Source organism: Miscanthus floridulus, chromosome 15 (assembly GCF_019320115.1).
Source record: "Miscanthus floridulus cultivar M001 chromosome 15, ASM1932011v1, whole genome shotgun sequence".
Lineage (NCBI taxonomy): Eukaryota > Viridiplantae > Streptophyta > Magnoliopsida > Poales > Poaceae > Miscanthus > Miscanthus floridulus.
The window spans coordinates 3,336,642-3,350,634 of NC_089594.1; the positions used below are offsets into that span (position 1 = coordinate 3,336,642).

Below are 13,993 nucleotides of genomic sequence, written 5' to 3' on the forward strand. Positions count from 1 at the left end.
TTGACATCACTCCTGCAACTACAAGACAAAGACTCAATCAAGAACCAGAGAAACTGAAATCAACCTTAGTAAAAGACTAGCTAGCCACATCCCTTGACTGTCAGTCTCAGTCAACTCAAGGTGAGAAGCGAAAGGCCAGCAACTGCACTAACTGAGGGACACATTGAAAGCAAAAAAGAAATAGAACTTAGACAAAGAACAATAATACAATACTGAAATCCGAGTTGGCAATGGGTCGGAGAAACATTCACTCATTAGCGACTCCTACTAAACAGCCAGATAGAGAAGGAAAGCAATGGAGATTTTTCTATTATCTATTATACATTCCCTAAGAAAGGAAACCTTCGCATACTCGCCCTAGCTCTGAGGCCTTGTCAATGACTTTATTGCTTGGGTTAGTTGCCCTAGGTCAAAATGGGACTATTCCTGAATCACATCAAGTATATAGGAAACATAAAGGGAGATGGGAGCATCTCTCCATCTGACTTCTTCCTCTCACTCAGCCATCTCTCCCACATCATCCTATTATTTACCAAAAACTGACTAAGTGAATAGCAAATTTTCATAAACCTAATAAAGTCAGAGTCGCTCATTGCTTCCATCCTCCTTTCCAATTTCATTGAAGCAACTCAAAGCGAGGTTAGGAAGAGAGCAAGCAGTGTCTCCTCAATGTTAGTGGGCCCAGAAGGGAAACCTCGGATTAAGCCAATTGCTATCATATCTTGTCGCATGGTGAAAGGCGAAATGCAGCGGTACCACAAGTGCTCATTCATTGGTCCAACCTAGAAGCTACTTGGGAAGACTATGAATTGATTGCAAGTAAGTATCATGGACAAGGAGGATTTTTAGGAGAAAGGAGATCCTCTCTCAACCCAATAGATGCAATGTAGGAAGACTAGTATCTTTAGTCCAAGGGTGTAACACCATAAGATGGGATTGATGGTAATCTATTGATGTAGACAAGGTCCGATCTTCCGATAGGTATGATAGCATCGATTGGTGGAGACTTGACATTCATGATCTAGGCTTCGAACCAAGACTGATTCGGACCCTTGCAACTGTTACACCACTGCTCCGTTGGTTATCAACCACGCGAACGTGATTGACCTCGCCGAGAAGGCTTTCCTGCAAGCGAATCAAGAACACAAGCAAGAACGGGATGAACGTAATCTGAAATTGCAAATAGATATGAGGCTTATGATAACAAGAAGGAGTTCAAGTCTTTATTCGAAAGGACTAATCGCCATAGGCGAACAAGATCAAGAACAGGGGCTCTGGTTCACAGCAAGTGGCCTTGGCGGCACAGTTGCAGCAAAACAACGTCTGTTTCATGAGGAAGCAAAGAACTAAACAAAACCCAAACCCTAAGGAGAGCGACGGCTGCTAATTATAGAGTCTTGGGCATCACCCCCATGGATGCACCCCCTAATGGACCCAAACACAATACACGGTCCAACGGACCAAAAGACGGTGTCGTAGCACCCTGGCAGATTCTGGACGCTAACTTGTTTCGACGATTCCCACTGATTCTAGAGAGATTTTGATGTGAAACCACTTGCGTTGGCTTCCTTATCTAATTAGCTTTCCATCCATATGTGGATCGTCGAAAACGGAGTCCGGACGCACCCGTGTGACCAATTTTATGACAGACTGGTCCTAGAACTTGAGATGGGCTCCAACTTCAGTTGGACTGGGCCTCCACCATGAGAAAGATGAATTGGACGCCCATGCTGGACCTCCTCCTCTCCTTGGCTTGTATGTGACAAAGTGATGTCCTCATCATCTATCATAAATAGTTTCCCTTTTGTCTAGATGACGTCCCCACGGTGTCTATAATTTATGTCAATCAATAAGAAATACCTGAAAGAAGATGCGTAGGCCTTCAATCATGGTGCAATGAATATCGTAGATAGAGTGATGGAAGAAGTTCGATCTCATATAGCTAGCTGGAGTCTTTCTTTTCAAAGGGAAACAATTTTCCTTTTATGTTGAGATATTTGAATTGGATTTTCTTTCACCACTACTATCGTAACGCATAGAAAACACTGACGTTTCCGCTCGCTTTCAACCACTACCACTTTACCTGAGCATTATGACATAGTCAATCAAGTATTAAGGCTAGTATACCAAGGACTTATGAGAACTGAAAAGAAAAAAACTAGGCAAATGAATTATCAAAGTTCATTGAGTTAAGGGAGGACCATTCATGGGGGGTTCGTGGAAGAGTTGGGTTCGATTCCCTTTATACGCGATGTGGCGAAAAAAGACTGATTCAATGAAATATGCCTACATTAAGATTTAAAATGTGTCGTCTACTTCTAGGAAATGTTTGGAACAAAGAACTTTCTCTAATCCAACGCCGCATTCTACGAAGATTGAGGAACAAGAGGAGATCCATTAAAAGAAATCTTTCTCTGAGAGAGTCTGAACAGTAACATCAAATCACAAACTACACAAAAGTTGTCCCTTTATTATGGGGATTTACCCATAAGGGAGATGCATAGAGGAAGAGAATGAACTTCATATATCCCTTTTTTACTCAATCAAGAAACAAGATCATACGTGATTCTGGTTCGTCTCCGTTTTAGGGACACTCTTCCTCAAGCAAGGCAGCCGATAAGTCATCGAAGGGTTTGTTTGAATAATGGACTTGTAACCATTACTCATTTTAAAGTTTCCCATGGTGATCTAATATCTTTTAAAGAAAATGACGCGAGAACCCACGGTGAAGAAATAAGGAGATCTTTCTATATCGACATATCAGTTGGAAAAATCATAGGCAAATTCCTACCGGTCAGAATCTGGAGAAGAACAAAAACAGAATGGTTCCGCTTACTCACAACTCAGAGGGGATGCCGCTTACTACTCAAATCTGGGTTTTTGCAAGAGTTGCGTTCTTATATGCAAGAAGAAGACTTAGAAAGAACAAAGAAGTTTGGATCCACAAAAGTATGCTTAGGCAGTTCCTTCGCTGAGCACAACAGAATGAAGAGGAATTTGTTTCATTTCAAATACTTCTTATGGAAAAGAAGGAAGGAGGAAGAGGAATTGATAAGAACAATAGGGGAAGTGTAATGGAAAAGAAGGAAGGAGGAAGAGGAATTGATAAGAAGGAAGGAGGAAGAGGAAGGGGTAGAAGAGATCCTCAAAGTTATCGAGGAAAACAAAAACCAAAAAAGAGCAATAAGCCCTTTTGTTTACACAAAAAAATTATATAGAAATTCGACCTATTGCTCCAGATCCCCATTTACTAGGAAGATAAGAATCAAAAGGATCGAACTACCTACTCATTATTTGGAGGTGAATCATAGAACACTAAAAGTTGTGGTATCTTATGGACCTAACATAGGTCACATCCCTCACGACATAAGATTGAAAGATCCAAACCTTCCTCTTCGGAGCAAAAACGGACGTGGACAAAACATATAAAAAAGATTGGCCTAGTCGCCCATAGGGACATATCTATCTAGATAGAGGATGGTCTAGATCAATTTTTAGAAAAATCTCTCTCTATATAGAATAGATAGGTATCTCTGTGGATAGATATAAAGATAGGGATCCCTATAAATCGAAATATATGGGAAAAGTGCACTTTTTACTACTACTATTTCTTAGACTTTTTCAAGGAAACATCGTTTTTTCAATTTTTACTGAATTGGTCGAAGCATAGACGAGCAAGCAGAGCCCAGGAAAGAGGTCAGATCATCATAGAGAAGTCAACTATAAGTATAAGACTGCTGGCCTAAGAGAAGGCAGTCTCTCTCTGGAAACATGGCCTAATTTCTCCTTTCTTTTCACACGGGCAACAATTGGGAATAAAACAGACCATGAACATGAGTTTAAAATGTAAAAAAAAGGTCTAAAAGAATTATTCTTTTTTAAAAGGAGGATAAGATAATTTTTAGATTCTTTTTTGATGTTATTATGTGTTATTTACTACCTTTGGCTTTGGGAAAAGTTTTCTACTTTTGAAGTTCTTGACAAGTCCCAAGTGGAGGAGATTAAGAGGTCATTAAAGAATTCTTCCTTTTAGTTCTCTTCAATGTATCGATCATGCATTCCTAAACCACTTAAGCCGGGGGAGATGCGCCCCATTAGATAGCCTCATAAGGCAGACATCATTGTCATGGATACGGCTTTTGAATAGCATTTTTGAAGACATCTTTCTAACGTACTCCCATGGGTTTGTGATTACTGAGGCAGCCCCATCCTTTGAAATCCCTGCACCACATCACTCTGGAACCCAATTCATAAGTAAGGAACTGAAGAAGAAGTGAACCACTGAATCTGATAGGTCTTTCAACTTAACTATATCTAGGCCCAAAATGGATTTTCCTACTTTTTTACAGTGATAATCTAGTAGGATGGACAAGATAGTATGAGAAATACTTTGATCTTGCTTGAGTTCCTCAGGGGATGTGGGTATCAATGGCCCCTCTTCATTGTTGTGGTAGAGCTTTTAGCTTGAAACATGCCGTAGTTCCTCGCTGGGACAGGAATAAGTCATCAAGTAGGCATATGAATAGGAAAGCCTTTTTGCATGGTATACGTCACTAATAGCCGCCAATAAGATAGCTCATCACGAAAAGTAGTTTCTAGGTTTTTTACAAATAGGCTTGTAAAGTAGCTTGGGTCACGGAAAGGCATTTGTGGTGAGGTGCCTCCGGAATCACATAAAGTATGCTTTCCAGTCCAACTCTTCAGTCCTGCTCAAAGGTTGACCTGTCCGGTGGTCCAGAAGAATGAAAGGTAAGTCAAGGTGATCGAAAGCCTACATATGGTTGAGGAGACGAAGGGAGGATTGTCTTGATCATACTTCCGCTTTCTACCTTCTTGTTTGCAAACTCGTAGCTTCTTCAACACTTAACCTAAAACAACCATCTTGAACAAGAATCTCTTCTTCAAAGCAGAATCTTAAATCAATGAGTCTTGATCTACACCCTTAGACGTCAATGCACTTACTCCTTACTCTATTTGGACTTTATGGTTAATGACTTATTTGAAAGATTCATGCAGGTACATATACAACTGACTATACTACTAATAATAATAGTGACTCTGGTTCAACTTCTTACTTTTCTTGATCATACTAGTACTAAATTAGAGTTGATTGAATAAGGAAGACTAACACACTTCTCGGTGGTGGTTGCCTTCTTCTTTTTCTTAGATTGTTGATACATATTGACTTGTTGACTTGATTTGAGAATATACTTAATTTACTTTCTTTCATTGTTGACAGAAACTGAACTCAAGATAGACCTTCCAGCTTGATCTTATTGATGGATTCCTATCTCAAAGGATAAGAAAATGCTAGTAAATGCACTTAGTCAACCAAAAAATGTATAAGAAAGAGTGCTTCTGGAGGGAATGTAGGTTTTAAGAGAAATGATGCACTTAATCTCTTAAGATGGGCAATGGCTACTTGGACTTGTTGATCCAGAATTGTCCCGCTCGCTCGTGAGAAGCCTCCGTTTTTCAATAAGCTCAGCATCAACCATTTTCTTTGTAATATAATATGTGATCAACTTCCATTATCGTGCCTATGTTCCCTGTTCCCTAACTGTTCCTATCGACCAAAGCACTCTCATACACGGCAAATTGGAAAAATAGACTTAGAATATTCTAAGCGAAAGAAGCTTGTTAAAGCTAATGATAAAGAAACAGATAAGTAGTTGTTGCAAGCTAGGGATGAAACCAATCAGACTAGCTACGCTGGCTAAAGAATAAAAGTATGAACCAACTGAAAACTTCCTTATAGTGGCAGCTGGTGAAGAGCTAGAGCAAGGAAAGGTTGTGTGCGCAATAGCTATAGCAATTGATCAAATCGAGTAGTTCTTTTGCTTGGAAGCTGAACAATGGATATAAAGATTCATGTGTTATTAGAGCCTTTACCAATTACTAATTGTGCATTGGAAAAATAGTTACAATGGATTTCATTACAGGATTGCCCAAGATAAGATATATTGACCAGAGGGTTGGACAAATGCGTAGAAGGGAAAGCCAGCATGGTAGGAAGTAGGTTCTAGCTTTCATCAACCCGGAACGATAGTGGAGGCGAGCCCGGATCTAGAGATAGATGGTGCACTAGAGTCAAAACAAGAATCCCTTATCAAGCAAACCCGGCACTCCTTAACTAACTACTGTTCAGTTGAAAGTAGGTGGATCAATAGAAAGCCTCTTAAACATCGGCCCTCGTCATCAAGAGCAATCTGATCTCGCTTTGATTCATCAACAATAGGATGACCTGATAAGATATGGTTACTGGTCTAGTCTGCTCATTTTACTTTCGGAAGGAGAATGGCTTTTCTTTTTTCTTAGACTCAAGGGAGCAAGCTAGAATCCTGCTTTTCCCAAAGAGAGTGGGATGCATCTACCAACTTGTCCTCTTAATTGAATGTTACCAACTTGTCCATTAATAGTAAGGAACCCAGGGATATCAGGGACGAGAACTTATCGATACCGATACGCTCAAAGTCTTGATTTGTCTAATACGGATATTGAACGGTATTCAGCGAGGGCTGCTGTCATTTCATTTCTATCACGTAATGCAAGAGAGGCAGTTTGTGTAGCTTGTCTCCAATCAACATATCAACATATGGTACAGAGGGACGTTATCTATCCATTCTCTCTTCCTCAAGCCACATACGAGAAGCATAACATTTCATCTATATTACACTAAGCAAGAGACATGGAACGTATCCGTTACTAGGCGAAGGAAGAGGGAATCCTACTCATCACCGGGAATCCTACCATGACTGACCCCAACTCTAGGAAAGCTGGTGGATAGCTGAACAGAACAGGGAAAAGCTGTATTCATTTTCTAAAAAAGAATAAGTCCTTCCAATTGCGTGAGCCTATTTCTCACTTTTCCTACCAGCCCTACCTACATAAGTTTGCTATAAAGAACTGAAGAACGGCGCATCTTTAAGGGGTTAGATGAACTTCTTGCTTCCCTAGATGAGGGAAAAGGTGGATACCTGCTACTGTACTTACGTGAAGTAAGCTATTCCCTGTCCGCTCAGCAAAGAAAAGTTAGCTATTAGATTAGTTAGGGTCCAGCTTTTCCCAATAGATTAGTTAGGGTATCTACCAAAACCATAGCTCGCTCCTCCTTTCTTGGGTTTCCTATGTTCCCTAACTGTCTGCTATTGATAAAGCTCAACCTATGCCTCTAGCAAAGGCAAGACGAAAAGCAAGCTAGTTAAGGTTTCAGAAACATGAATGCAACCAAGCTAACAACAAGAAGCCCTCAGGTCATGAGAAAAGGAAATAATGGATCATCTGCATGGAAGGTCATCCCTATTCCTATCTTTTTATCTGACTAGAAGCTTGTAGCAGTGGAAGAATAGCAATTCTTGATACTTTTCTTTATTCACTCAATCCAACCGCTTCATCTAACATAAACCCTTGTCTAGGTCAATTGATACATACAAGCTGCATATATCATCTATACAATCCTTCTCTCTCTTATTGAGTCAATCTAGCATAGTTCAATCTTTCTTCTTCTTATAACTTTAAACAAGCTGCAAGGCGTTGCTATCCATCGCAATACCCACCCACAAGAAGTAGTGGCAATTCTCTTCCCTTTGCTGACTACCTTCACCTTGTGCTATATCTCGAGTGGACATAGCCACCCTAACAACTAACCTATATCTACTTGCTTCGGCCTTTATATATCTGCATTCTCTGCTATATCCACCTTTACTTGGTATTCAGTGCTCTGTTCTAGAAGTCTGTAACACCTGACCTCGAACTCCATTGGCTCCTTACCTCGAGCCGGGATAAGAAGATAGATTATTTGATTGTTTAAACGTGAGACTCATTTTAAGCATGTTTCAGTGAAGGAGAAGTAGTGATGAAGGTTTCGTAAAAGGAAACAGGAAAGCAAAGCGGGTTACCGGACTTGGGAAACGGAAGAGATCAAAAGCGAGAAGTGACTAGTTGGAAGTTCCTGAAAGCAGGGAAAGCGATAGTTGACTTTTCTTGAGAAGTAGGGACCCAAGAATTACGTATTACAAGTGGACTAGTATTCATAGGGGCCTTTTCTTTCGAGAAAGGCTTACCGGATACTATGCTGGCCCCAATGCGAGGTAGTTTCCCTGCTTGTAAGATCCTGATTTTGAGTCAACCATATCACAATACTTTCTTTAGCAGATCGTTTATGTTAGAATAAAGGAAGAACCTATATTGCGTTTGTCCTACCGGTCAATAGTAATAAGGAAGAACCTATATCGCATTTCACCCGGATTTCACTAACCGACAGAGATAGGGGACCTCTCTTCTCAATCAGCTCCTCCCTGCTCCGCATAACCTAGGGTATAGATAGAACAGTTGGTCCAGTGAGGACAAGTATAGTACTGCCCCTAGTTCTAGTTAAGTATGTCTTATTGACCTGAAAGTAAGGATAAGCAGAAGAAGCAGCGAGATAAAGCAAACAGGATGCAGGTTTTGGAAAGAAGGAACAATCCTAGTCCGAAGGCAAGGACTGGAAACAATAATATTCAGTTGTTGGCCAATGCCAATATCAACAACCAGATCTTTGAGAATCGATGGAGCTTCCCCGCTCTTAGTTTGCTTTACAGGCCCACCACCTAGTAATTAGTCAGCGGATCCTTCCCCGATACAAGACAAGAAGGGTTATCCTATTAACCAGAGCAGAGCAACCAGTGTCTTCTTCCTCGACTGTCCTCTATCTGAGGGATAGCGAATAGGATCTTGGAATGCATCTATCTATTTGGGATGCATCCTAAGAAATGCTTAAATAATAATGATAGTTTAGTTCCATATATCATCTCGATACGGTCTACTTCCATACACCATAGTAAGTAAGGGGCTAGCCTGATATATCATTGGAAGTGTAAGGGTTTAGTAATCCCCTCCTACGAGAAAGAATTAGTAAATGAATGTGTATGAATAAGATTTTTCTCTTCTCTATTTTGGATCGGATTTGGCGGCATGGCCAAGCGGTAAGGCAGGGGACTGCAAATCCTTTATCCCCAGTTCAAATCTGGGTGTCGCCTGACCAAAAAAATACTTTGGATTTCTTATTGTACTGATTGAACTCTACAAATTCTTGCCCTGCATAAGCAAAGGAAAAGAACTAGGCCTGTCGATACTGGATTTTTCTTATTTCATATCTTCAAGGCAAATCGATCCAATACCGTGGCTGATGGAGTTTTTAACCTTTTTTTCTAATATCCGTTGCAAATTTTGGTATTTCTGCTTGAGCCGTACGAGATGCAATTTTCATATACGGTTCTCGGAGGGGGAGTCGGGCTAGTTACCTATCTCAATAAAGTATATGATTGGTTTGAAGAACGTCTTGAGATTCAGGCAATTGCGGATGATATAACTAGTAAATATGTTCCTCCTCATGTCAACATATTTTATTGTTTAGGGGGAATTACACTTACTTGTTTTCTAGTACAAGTCGCTACCGGTTTTGCTATGACTTTTTACTACCGACCCACCGTTACAGAGGCTTTTTCCTCCGTTCAATATATAATGACGGAGGCCAACTTTGGTTGGTTAATCCGATCGGTTCATCGATGGTCAGCAAGTATGATGGTTCTAATGATGATCCTGCACGTATTTCGTGTGTATCTCACAGGTGGATTTTGAAAACCCCGTGTTGGGTCACAGGCGTGGTTTTGGCTGTATTGACTGCATCATTTGGTGTAACTGGTTATTCTTTGCCTTGGGATCAAATTGGTTATTGGGCAGTAAAAATTGTTACAGGTGTACCCGAAGCTATTCCGGTAATAGGGTCCCCTTTAGTGGAATTATTACGTGGAAGTGCTAGTGTGGGCCAATCCACTTTGACTCGTTTTTATAGTTTACATACCTTTGTACTACCTCTGCTTACTGCCGTATTTATGTTAATGCACTTTCCAATGATACGTAAGCAAGGTATTTCGGGTCCTTTATAGGGAAGGCATATCATAGAGAATTCTAATTCTCATATATCATATCGGGTAGGTTGTGGTATTTCATTGCTACAAACATGGGTTATTGTAAAATAAGACATGTCATTTGGATACTTCTCTTCAACTTCGAAGTATTTTTATACAAATAGTTGAAGTGAATTTTACGAAAGAAAATAAGGCGGATTATGGGAGTGTGTGACTTGAATTATTGATTTGGCCATGCAGATAGAGAATTGGATCTGCCACATTAGAATTCACGACCAAAGGTGTCTCCGCATCCAATCAACACGTAAGTCCCCTATCTAGGAAGGATAGGCTGGTTCACTCGAGGAGAATATTTTCTATGATCATACCCCAACCATGTCATCCATGAACAGGCTCCGTAAGATCCTATAGAGTATAAATGGAATAAGTCATGTGATATGATCCAATTCTATTTTTATTACACTTACTTTTTATTATAGTATGGAAATGCATTCATTTTCTTTGCATCGATTTTGATCCGCAATACTATCGGAGTAAAAGAAGGGATCTAAGGAAGAACGCAGGCTAAACTTTTTGATTTTTTATTAGTAACAAGTAAATACTTTGTTTGGACATAAGAAACTTGCGATATCGAGGGGATAAACACCAACTAATCAAGAGACAATCCACAAAGCAATTGATCATGATCAAATTTGTAAGCCCACTTGGATATTGAGCATTTAAGCATAAGAATAGGATTCTTTTCAATGAGTAGTTATAGGCGCAACTTCGGAAAAGATAATTTGATAAAGCTTTTCTTACCTTGAGTCATTGAGTCATTATATACCCTATTCTATTGTGGATCCTCCACGGTCTTATTTCTTTCATTCTTGCTCGAGCCGGATGATGAAAAATTCTCATGTCCGGTTCCTTTGGGGGATGGATCCTAAAGAATTCACCTATCCCAATAACAAAGAAACCTGACTTAAATGATCCTGTATTAAGAGCAAAATTAGCTAAAGGGATGGGACATAATTATTATGGGGAACCCGCGTGGCCCAACGATCTTTTATACATTTTTCCAGTAGTAATTCTAGGTACTATTGCGTGTAATGTAGGTTTAGCGGTTCTAGAGCCGTCAATGATTGGTGAACCGGCGGATCCGTTTGCAACTCCTTTGGAAATATTACCCGAGTGGTACTTCTTTCCCGTATTTAAAATACTCCGTACAGTACCCAATAAGTTATTGGGCGTTCTCTTAATGGTTTCTGTGCCAACGGGCGCAGTACCCTTTCTAGAGAATGTCAATAAATTCCAAAATCCATTTCGTCGCCCAGTAGCTACGACCGTTTTTTTAATCGGTACTGCAGTAGCTCTTTGGTTAGGTATTGGAGCAACATTACCCATTGATAAATCCTTAACTTTAGGTCTTTTTTAGTTTAGGGATTTTTCGAGTTGATTCATTCCACCGCGAAGTCCCCTGCATGGGTATCTAGGAAATAGTTACTTCCAAGTGAATCTTCCCTAGATACCTAAAATCTATTTTATTATGATCCATTTCGCGAAAATATAGATTGTGCCAAAGATGCAAAATTGCTTTCTTTTTTCTTTTTATTCTAACTCAAAAAAGAAGAAGAGGAAAAAATTGCAATGATTTAAAGCGAGAACTTGTTCTTAGGTAAATCAATTGGGAGATGCTTCTCTAGAGTGTCCCATATCAGTTTTCCATCTTCCATACGAAAACTATTAATTCGCATAAGATCTTCTTCAGTCTTACTCAAAAGGTCCAATAGTGTATGTATATTGGCCCTTTGAGACAATTATACGTTCTAGAAGGCAATTCTAATTGATCAATAAAAATACAATTCAATGGAATTCCTTTTTTGTTTTTCTTTAGATTAGTGAATCTTTTTTGAAAGGTTAAAAGGGGTGGAGTTAACCTGTTTTTATTTTCTTCGAAACTAGTGCCCTCTTCCTCTGTGTGTATAAAAGGAAGAAATAAATCAATCAAATTACGAGAAGCTTCATAAAGCGCTTCTTTAGGAGTTAAACTTCCATTCGTCCATATTTCTAAAAAAAGTATCTCGTGTTTTTCATTTCCATTCCCACAAGAAAAAATACTATAATTCACATTTCGAACAGGCATGAATACAGCATCTATAGGATAACTTCCATCTTGAGAGTTCTTTCTGAGTTCCGTATGATATCCGCGATCTCTCTTGATCTGTAACTCAATACAGAAATCAACGGGCTCTCTCAAGTTAGCTATAGGTTGTGTCGTATCAACGATTTCTACGGAAGGCGGTAAGATTATATCTTGAGCGGTTATGTATCTAGGACCTTTGACGCAAATTGATGCGTCTCTAACTCCATAGAGATTACTTCTCAATACAATTTCTTTCAAATTTAGTAAAATTTCTTGTATGGATTCTTCAATACCTACTATTGTGGAATATTCATGTGGCACGTTCCCAAATTTGGCGCGTGTGATACATGTTCCTTCTATTTCTCCAAGTAAAGCTCTTCGCAAGGCAATACCGACAGTATCTGCTTGCCCTTTTCTAAGCGGAGACAGAATGAAACGACCATAATAAAGACGTTTACTATCTACTCTTGATTCAACACACTTCCACTCTAGTGTTTGAGTGGATCCTGTTATCTCTTCTCGAACCATACAGACTAGTATTATTATTTGATCATTGAATCATTTATTTCTCTTGAAAGCAGTTTCATTTTTTAATGAGGAATTGACAACTCTTCTTTTTTTACTTTATAGAGAGAATTTTTTAGCATTTACAATTCATATTAAGCAATAAAATGAGAAGAGACAGCTACATGAGTAGGCGAGCATTCATTTGAGCTGCCTTAGTTCTTCACAAGAAGCAAGCCCCTAAGATAAAAAGTTGTAGTGGGTGTCCTCTCCCCCTCCCTCTGTCTTTTTCCGCTTTGCTAATCTTCCCCTCTAACGCGGGCCGGGCTTAGGCGGGCGCGGGAGGAAGAAAGAAAGTCGAAGAGCGTCTTCTCCTTTGTCCTTTTTTCAGTGCAACACAGGAAAGCACCCTCTTTTTGTAATCTCTGCAGCTTCCCAGAGGCTTTTTTTTGTATTGAACGCATGGCGTAGCTAGGACCCCCCAATCATGTTTGAGCCTATGTTCACCCGGGGCTCAAAAAGGAGAATTCCGGAATGCCTGCCGACGTTCAGATAAGGTGCATATCCCTTACCACTAAAGGAAAGGCTCGACGAAGGGGGGGATATTTGCAGGGTAAGGAAAACGCTTTCGGAGATTGAGATGTCGATTTGTTTTTCATCGAAAAGGAAGAAGGCCGAGGGGATAGCAGCCTTCCTTCGGGCTTTGCCTGCCGACGTTCTAATAAAGAATTCCGGCTCGGCCAGGGAAAGCGCTGGCAACAACATAAAGAAAGGGGTCCATGTAGCTACTGCGCCCGCCCACTGAGCAGCAGGTTCGGCATCTACTACAAAAGAGAGAATCCACTTCAGATAACCACGTCTCTGCTAGGCAGCGTGTGGAATGGCCGAGAGCGGACCAAATGGATATATAATCCAAGCCGAGAGTGGAGTTACGTGAACAGCCATCTGATGGAAAACAACTTTCATGTTCGGTTCAGAGAGAACTTTTTTTGTTGAGAACAAGTCCTTCCCTTTTGTGTGAATTCCCCAGCGGTGAATTAACCAACTTGTGGGGCCCTATCTATTCAATGTCTCGAGCCCCAAGAAAATCCTCCTCTCCCTCGGACTCAATCTCTCTTTTGACTCTATATATGTGGGCACCTGATATCTATGAGGGTTCACCCACCCCGGTGACAGCATTCCTTTCTATTGCGCCTAAATTCTCTATTTCTGCAAATATGTCACGTGTTTCTATTGTTGCTTCCTATGGGGGTACATTACAACAAATCTTCTTTTTCTGCAGCATTGCTTCTATGATCTTAGGAGCACTGGCCGCCATGGCCCAAACGAAAGTCAAAAGACCTCTAGCTCATAGTTCGATTGGACATGTAGGTTATATTCGTACTGGTTTCTCATGTGGAACCATAGAAGGAATTCAATCACTACTAATTGGTATATTTATTTATGCATCAAT

The 13,993-nt window shown here is 40.1% G+C and overlaps 1 non-coding gene and 1 pseudogene across 1 annotated transcript; both read left to right on the forward strand.

The window, feature by feature from the left end:
* The first annotated feature begins 2,282 nt into the window (after positions 1-2,282).
* On the forward strand, positions 2,283-3,429 carry LOC136506717 (small ribosomal subunit protein uS4m-like; annotated as a pseudogene).
* Positions 3,430-8,949: 5,520 nt separating this feature from the next.
* Positions 8,950-9,020, forward strand: TRNAC-GCA (transfer RNA cysteine (anticodon GCA)). Its single transcript has one exon. It is a non-coding gene; the product is annotated as a tRNA-Cys (tRNA).
* Positions 9,021-13,993: the final 4,973 nt, after the last annotated feature.